Source organism: Saccopteryx bilineata, chromosome 3, assembly GCF_036850765.1.
Source record: "Saccopteryx bilineata isolate mSacBil1 chromosome 3, mSacBil1_pri_phased_curated, whole genome shotgun sequence".
In the NCBI taxonomy this organism is placed as follows: Eukaryota; Metazoa; Chordata; class Mammalia; order Chiroptera; family Emballonuridae; genus Saccopteryx; species Saccopteryx bilineata.
Window position 1 is genome coordinate 17,053,586 of NC_089492.1, and position 8,019 is coordinate 17,061,604.

General features: G+C 41.4%; 1 long non-coding RNA gene across 1 annotated transcript; it reads left to right on the forward strand.

The window, feature by feature from the left end:
* The first annotated feature begins 137 nt into the window (after positions 1-137).
* On the forward strand, positions 138-6,090 carry LOC136329516 (uncharacterized). Its single transcript, XR_010730219.1, has 3 exons — positions 138-239; positions 1,213-1,353; positions 5,712-6,090. It is a non-coding gene; the product is annotated as an uncharacterized lncRNA (long non-coding RNA).
* Positions 6,091-8,019: the final 1,929 nt, after the last annotated feature.

Below are 8,019 nucleotides of genomic sequence, written 5' to 3' on the forward strand. Positions count from 1 at the left end.
CACCTGGCGCGGTCCTTCCAGCGCCACTCTCGCTGTCCCCGCGGCGGGGCGGCGCCCTGCGCTCCTGGATCCTTTCAACGCCCCGGCGCCACCGCCGTGCCCGTAATTTGTCCCTTCTGTCCCTCTTCCTAGTTTCCACCTGTTCTCCTCCACGTGTCCTCTCCCAACTCTGAGAGCTGCACTACCCCACTTTCCTCAGCTTAACTGCAGACTGATCTTGGAGCTGTGTGACTCAGAAGGTAAAATCAAGGTCACCAGTCACACCTAAGAATTGGAGTGGATTTGCTTTAAATGGGACTCTCGTGGGAAGTTCCAAACATCATTAGGGCAGTGTCGCGCCGTCCAACCCCTGCTGGCAGCCGATGCGGGTCAGGTAACCAGCTGGTATGGTGCGCGCTCCTGTGGAAAGGGGATGCGAGTGTCTACCTGGTGCGGATGCCCAAATCACACGATAGGACATGAAAAGACTCGAGCGCACGGAAAGTGTTCTTAAATGATAGCTTGTATGGTGACCACTAGTTTTTGAATTTTTACACACGCACACGTCACGTTATTGTGTACCTGTGATGTTGCGGAGCTTATATTTTCCAAATAAACTTTTAAACATTAATTTCACTTAAAAGGGGTTTTAGCCCTGGCTAGATAGATAGCTCGGCAGGCTAGAGCATCATTCTGAAACACAGAGGTTGCCCGTTCCATCCCTGGCTCCTGTATGGGCACATACGGGAACACAGAGATCTATGTTCCTGTCTGTCTGTCGGTCTCTCTCTCTCTAAAATATCAATCAATAGAAGACAACTGTCAAGGGATTTTAAGAAGGCTATGTGTGGGATCAGACTGTTGATTGTCAGAGCACAGGAGGATTGGGGGCCTGGGTGGACATGGTGAAGGGATTCAGAAATACACATTGGCAGTTACAAAATAGTCATGGGGATGTAAAGTACAGCCCAGGAAATATAGTCAGTAATATGGCAGTAATTGTATACGGTGCTAGGTGGGTACTGGAACTGTAGGGTGGGGGACACTTTATAACGTATATGATTGTCTAACCATTGTGCCGTACACCTGAAACTAACACAAAATAATACTTGAAGTAAGCTGGAATTGAAAAATTAAAAAATAAATAAAATGTAAAAATTGTCTATATATGCTTTGAATTCCCCATCCCAATTTATTCCATTTTATCTTTGTTTTGTTTTGTTTTGATTTTAGAGAGAGAAGAAGAGGGAAGGAGAGAGAAGCATAGATTCATTGTTCCACCCATCTATGCATTCGTTGATTGACCACTGGGATCAAATTCTCAAACTTGGCTTATGGGGATGATGCTCTAACCAGCCGACTTACCTGAACAGGGTGTCTTTGGTTTTAATGTCAACATTTTGTAAATAGAATAAAGGAGATGAAATTAATATTCTCAAAGATCAGCTGGAGATAAAACACCACACATCAGTGTACACGCCTAGACCAGGTTGGAAAATATTATTTAACCTCCTCAGACATTCTCCGGACTGAATGCAGATCTTGTCTGTCAGGTTTAGCCTTGGAGGGATTGAGGATCGTTTTACCACTACGCACTATTTAGCAGGTTTTAGTCATTCTGCCTCTTCATTATTTTAATAAGCGAAACTAGTAGGTGTGGTGGCAACATCAGGGTAAAAACCACAAAACAGGGTGTGGGTGAAACCTTTTGAAGACATAAGTCCTATCTATTCACCTTAGTCATCACTTTCTGATATTTATTGTGTGGTGTTTATTAGGAAATTTAAAGTTTCTGAACTGATTTGTCTCATCAGTAAACCCTCTGTTCAGACCCCACTGGTAGGGAATACTCTTCCTGTCTGTTTATTATTAGTATTAGTAGTAGTTGTTGTAGTATTTAGTGAGAGAGGAAGAGAGACAGGAACATCAAGCTGTTCCTGTATATACCCTGACCAGGGATCGAACTGGCAACCTATGCGCTTCAAGATGGCACGCTAACCAATCGAGCTATCCAGCCAGGGCTCTTCCTGTCTGTTTTATTTTCTGCCTATCACTTCTCAGTAGGCACCCAAAGAATGTTCAGAGGGAAGACCTCTACACCTCTACAAAGAATTCATCATGGAGATGCTCAGTGGATAAAATGCTTCGCCACACCATTTTAGTGAATAAACTTAAAACAACTCGGAGTTTCTAGAACTGCTAATGACCCAGAAAAGCCTCAGTTGTGCATATTTTTAAAAATTGCCACCAAGGGGACAAATTTCTACTGTGTCCCTTTCAGCAGATTCATGCTACACCACACATCCCTGACCATCCCCAACCATCCTGCTATTTCTTTTCTGCCTGCTTCTACAATGACCAATGGAATGAAAAAAAAGAGTCATTGGGCTACCTTCTATTATTGTAGCATATTATTTGTCCATAAACTAATTCCTTCCTGGAATAGTTTCCTTCTTGTGAGTACTACCCAAACCTATTTTCTCTTCATAATGCAAATTTCCTTTGAATAAAGGCAACACCGCTGAAATTAAAGGAAGACAAATACTAAGCCCCACTTTGTTCCCCCACCCTCTTGCTTCCTTCACACAATTGACCATGAGCTCTTAACAGTTTCACATTTTTGCCTTTTATTCATCCCATTTCTGTGATTTACTGACCTTCAGTGTGAATTTTACCTTGCTCACAGACTCCCTTTGGACCCTATTTTCCAAAATGTCAGTGTTCATACTTATGACATCTTCAACCATGTTGCCTCAGAACATCAGTACCCACCTTATTTCTTAGGCTTTTGCTACTGCCACCCTTGAATGCGGAATCCTTTCTGATGACGACATCCTATGCATAGAACTCTCCATTCTCAGTCCATTGGCCTCAGCTATTTAGTCTTTTCTTATTCCCTCACTGGCCCCAGTCTGGCTTTCCTGGCTTCCCTTTTTATCCCGTGGTCATGGGAAGGCATTTTAGAGATGTTTGTGTAGTCCCAGGTGTTGCCTCCCATCTTGTACTTGACTATATCCTCCCACACTGCCCCATATATTCTTCAGCTTGGGTTCAGCCCAAGGTCTGTCTTTAATGCTGCTCTCACAGTGTCCAGGGTTGCTGTAAGAATGTCCCAATCCAGGCTCTTGTTTCCACTATGAAGTCATATTATCTGACTTTGATTGGGGCCGTAGGGATTCCCAGCTGTCATTTTCTTCCACCGCCCCTTCCTCCATTTCTCTCCCCTATTATTTCATAGTTTCTTTCACTTTTTCCGTCTTGGCACAAGCAGACAATATGCCCGGTGATGAAAGCAAATCTAAACCATTTCAACCCTCCCTACTCTTTTACTTCATAAGAACTTTTAGGAGATCTAACCAGTAATACTTGTTCTATTGAAAACAGGCCCATCAATTCAGTTATCCAGAACAAACATGTGGGTGTTTCTCTGGGTAACGCTTTGCATGCCACATATTTAATCAGTTATATTGTCTGGTAGTTCTTCCACCGTCTTATTGTCTGGGATGTAGCCCTTCTCTTCATCCCCACTGTGCTCAGTCTCTCTCAGGACACCATCCTTCTCACAACCAGTAGTCTTTGTTTCCATCCCTTGTGTCCTGAGTCTAGACTGCCATCGGAATGATCTGAAACACAAAAGTGATCTCAGTCACTCTTCTACTTCAAGCTCCTCTGATGTTCCCTGCTGTTCTGGGGATCAATTCCAAACACCCCGGAATGTATTCAAGGTGTTTTGGGGTACAATAAGCTTCCAATGAACTCTCTGACCTCACAAGTTCTATTAACCATCTACAATTCCAGTAACTCTCCCACCTCCGGACCTTTACACATGCTCCTCCCTCTCATGGAACATTCTTTCTTCTTACCACTCTTGTATCCCACATCAGTTTCCTGGGTAATTCCTTTGGCCATAAGGGCACTTCTGTATGGCGGCCTTTCTCTGGGCCATTGAAGATGATGCAGGGTCTTCTCCCACCCAATGTCTTTCCGTAACCTGATGTGCGTACTCCGCTCAGAACATTTATTTTTCTAAGTTGAAATGGTATTGTCACTTGTCTCCTATCCTTTAGCTCGTGCTGTGCAACAGGATATTAATTTGGAAAGTTCAGTGCGGGCAGCAAGAGGTGGTAGATGGCAGATACTGATGGGAGCCGTGAACCAGACCTCTGGAAATTTTAAAGTGGGCTGGCTCAGAACCAATCAGACAGCCTATAAGCCCTGCACTTCTATCAAGAATATGGAAAGCTCAGTAATGAGGATTTGGGAAGAAGGCAATCTGGGGGAGAGCTGTGCTGGGAATCACACTTCACTCTCCCTCCTCCTTTCTTTCCTTCCTCCACATTGCAGGAAGTAGCTGAGATTATTCACATTACATAATAGGAGCTCCAGTAATATCAGCCACCAAATAAACCCTACATTTAAAATTCTCTGATTCATCACCTTTACTCTTCTCCTCTCTTCCTGTTTCATAAGACGTGTTTCTTTCCTTATCCAAAGTTGAGCCCTATATCAGCTTTTTATTATTTAACCTTTGTACCTCCCTGAGGAAATTAACCCATTAATTTCCCCTTCTCTTGCTTCAATTTTTAATTTTCACTTTACGCTCAGTCTTTCCCCTCTATGAACATATTCAAGATTCCCTTATCATCAAAAACAGTGGGGATAAAAAGAAATGGTTTATTCTTGTTCCAGGGGGTCACAAAAAGGGTATTAATTTTATTAATAATTATTCTATTAGGAGGATGAGATATTCTAGAAGACTTGAAAATAGGCAGCAGAAGATCTTTCTACTTAAAAGAAAATCTTTGAACTTGCCAGCTAATAGAAGCTAATTAGCATGTCAATGAACTATCTGTTACATTCCCCGAATCTCTTAGAAGATCCAGGCTATATGTCAATGAGAAGTAAAGATAAATGTGACCGAGAATGGTACCCTGCAGACTCACCTTCAAACAAAGGAGCTGGCCTTCTGCAAGACCCACGGTGGCTGGCTACACCTGAGTCCTTAGGATGAGCAAGTCTCGTCAAATGCAAGGGTTGATCTCCAACCCTTGATGAAGGACTAATACTTCCCTGACAGTAAACCCTGATGTTGCAATTCCTGCTGCTAGTTTGGTGTATCATATCACTGAAACTATATGTTCTAGAACCGAGTGTTCAGGGTGGAGACTATTTCCCATCATTCATGACCACTAAACTGGCAGGATACGGTTGAAGCCAAATTTCTAACACAACACAGTAGGGAATCACACCAGGGAAGAGCCAGAGCTTTTCCATCACGGAGCTCAAAGTTCATGGCTCAAGGTGTAGGGTCATCTGAGTCTTATGTCCGGCCCTGCTACCATGAATGAGGAGCTGGGAACCTACAGATCTGCTGCTAATTGTTTCCCCAACAGTTTCTCTCCCGTGAATGCTATTCTAGCTGACCTGTATGGAGGGTGTGCGCGTGTATGCGTAGGGGTGTGTGTGCATATGTGTGTGCGTGCGCCTGCATGTGTGGGTGTGTGAACATTTCCTCTAGTATTAAAGAATGTGAATCAGACCCTTGTGTGAATTGTTTTAATCTGGCTTCTTTCCTTTTTATTGTGAGATCAGACATTGAAGACTTAAGAGCTTTGATTAGAAGAAAAATAAATGATTTCAAAAAGTAGGGTTTTATTTGAAGTGATGGGTAAATGTAAAAATCAGCATCTCTGCCTTAATTATTTTATGTTTGTTTTATTGATTTTAGAGAGAGAAGAAGGAAGGAAAAGAGAGAGAGAGAGAGAGAGAGAGAAGAGCATCGATCTGTTCCAGTTTGTGCCCTGACAGGGGATCAAACTGACAACCTCTACACTTTGGGAGGACGCGCTAACCAACCAAGCTCTCCTGCCAGGGCCTCACTGTCCCTGCCTTTAAACGCCTCTTCCCTGTCCATGCCTAGGATTCACTTTATAAAACCTGATAATTTACTTACTTAGTTCAATAACTTTTTTTTGTGGTTTCACTACCCACCCAATTCTTTAGACCTCTTTGCTTTTGTTTGCTTTTCTAAGATCTTATCTCAATGGCTTCTAGCCAGAATCTCAATTTCTGTCTGCCTAGCCTCTTTAGATCACATCTGTGTGGGTTCTTCTGCAGACTCCCTGTTATCACTTCCTCCGCTCCACACAGCAGCCAGAGCTCGAATGCCACCCTCCATGCCTGGGATCAAGACTCAGTTCCCATCCTGGCCTCTATCCAGTGGTGCACTGGTAAGTGGTTAACAAACTTCTAGGGCAGAAGCCAGCTTTCATTTGTAGCACATGCTGATTTCTGTGGTGTAAATATTCTCACCATGATCAGTTTCAAACTATCAATGTGCAGTCAGTAAAATGGGAGTTATTAAGAGGTGTGCCAGTATGACAGATGTAGATAAGCTTAAGAGCATAGATAACAAGATAATTGTAAAAGAATTAGGAACTGTCGAGTAGTTGTTACCTTTATATTAGTATACGTTACTTACTTGTAACTTTATATAATTCATATTTTAAGAATGTCTGTGTTTAATAAGCAGCCTGAAGGCTTCTCAAAAATTTGTCTTCAGCTCTCATGAGCTGGTACACGCTGGCCTTGAAACACCACTGCCTCCATCCACCAGCTATCCCGGAAGGGGTAAGCGAAGTTGATGGTACAAGGGAAGAATATGCCCAGAAAATGAATCGTTATGAATCTCCCACCAGGTTGAAATATGTCTGATGATAGTTGCCCCACTCAAAACTCACTCACACACTGTTACACATTACACACTCACAGGAATCAGAGGCAGAAAGGGTCACGTATCTGCAGCCCTGGGATTTTACTCTCTGCAAATGCTATGATGAGCCTTGTCCACTGAGCCACCAACAGTTTTGTGACTGAAGTAGAACATGAAAAAGTGCTTTATACGTCACCTCTACATCTCACTACAAACCGGGCCCTACGGGCTTGGTTGCTATTTTGAGTACATGGATGGAGTTTATACCAATAATCTGATAAAACCTGTTATAATTTTACATTTTTCCTACAAATTTATGTTAAAATGTGTTTTTTCCAAAATTACATTTAAATATACTTAAATGACTCTCTTAAGACATTTTTTTATTTCCAAGTACCCTCTTTTCTCTTCAACTGGGCATTGCCTTAAGAAATCAGGGGATATTTCATTAAAGGAGCCTAGGATTTGTTAGGATGCTAAGTCTAAACCACAGTAATAAACTCATATATTCATCCTCCTTGTGTGAACTTTCCCTGCAGTCTTTATATGTATTGTCTTCAGCTATTGTTGGGGTTTTCCAAACTGGTTTACAGTCAGTACAATCACTAGAAACCAGAATTCTCTTTAATGAAACACACTTTATTACAATAATTAGTCTGCGGCGAACTCATGAAGTGAAATCATCTATCATTTCCTGCTAAACGTTGAATTTGTTCTGCAGCCTGAACTGTCTCAGGAACCCTCCTCCACAGAGAACCTGTTACCTCTCCCTGTTCAGATGCACCATCGTCTGTATAAGAACTCAGTCTTTCCTTTTTCTTTTTTGTTGAGTCACCAATATTATCTAAAGATGCAATTTCATCCAATCTTTTCGTTTATATGACAGTTTAGTTCCAGGATTTTTATAAAAACTGGTTTTACAACTATTGTCACTAATAAATACCAAATGCATGCAGTTGAGAATGTGTATATATGTGTGTGCGTGTGTATGTTCAATTTTATAATGCTGGGATTTTGATATTCACTTGTGAAAACAGTTGAAAAATTAATATCTATAAAATCCTGGAACTAAATTTTATATATAAGGTGAATATCTACACATTTATCTAATCAGTTACATAGTTTATATATGGATACATATATGTACTACTCATAATACCTGTTATATATGCTGTATATCAATATAATTCTATATGATGTATAGAATTATAGAATTCTATATGATGTATATCTATATGATATATACTAGATATACAGATATATGGTATATCTCCCCATATGTACTGTTATATAAAATACTTCTCCCTGTTTTCTGTTTTGGCAATGTA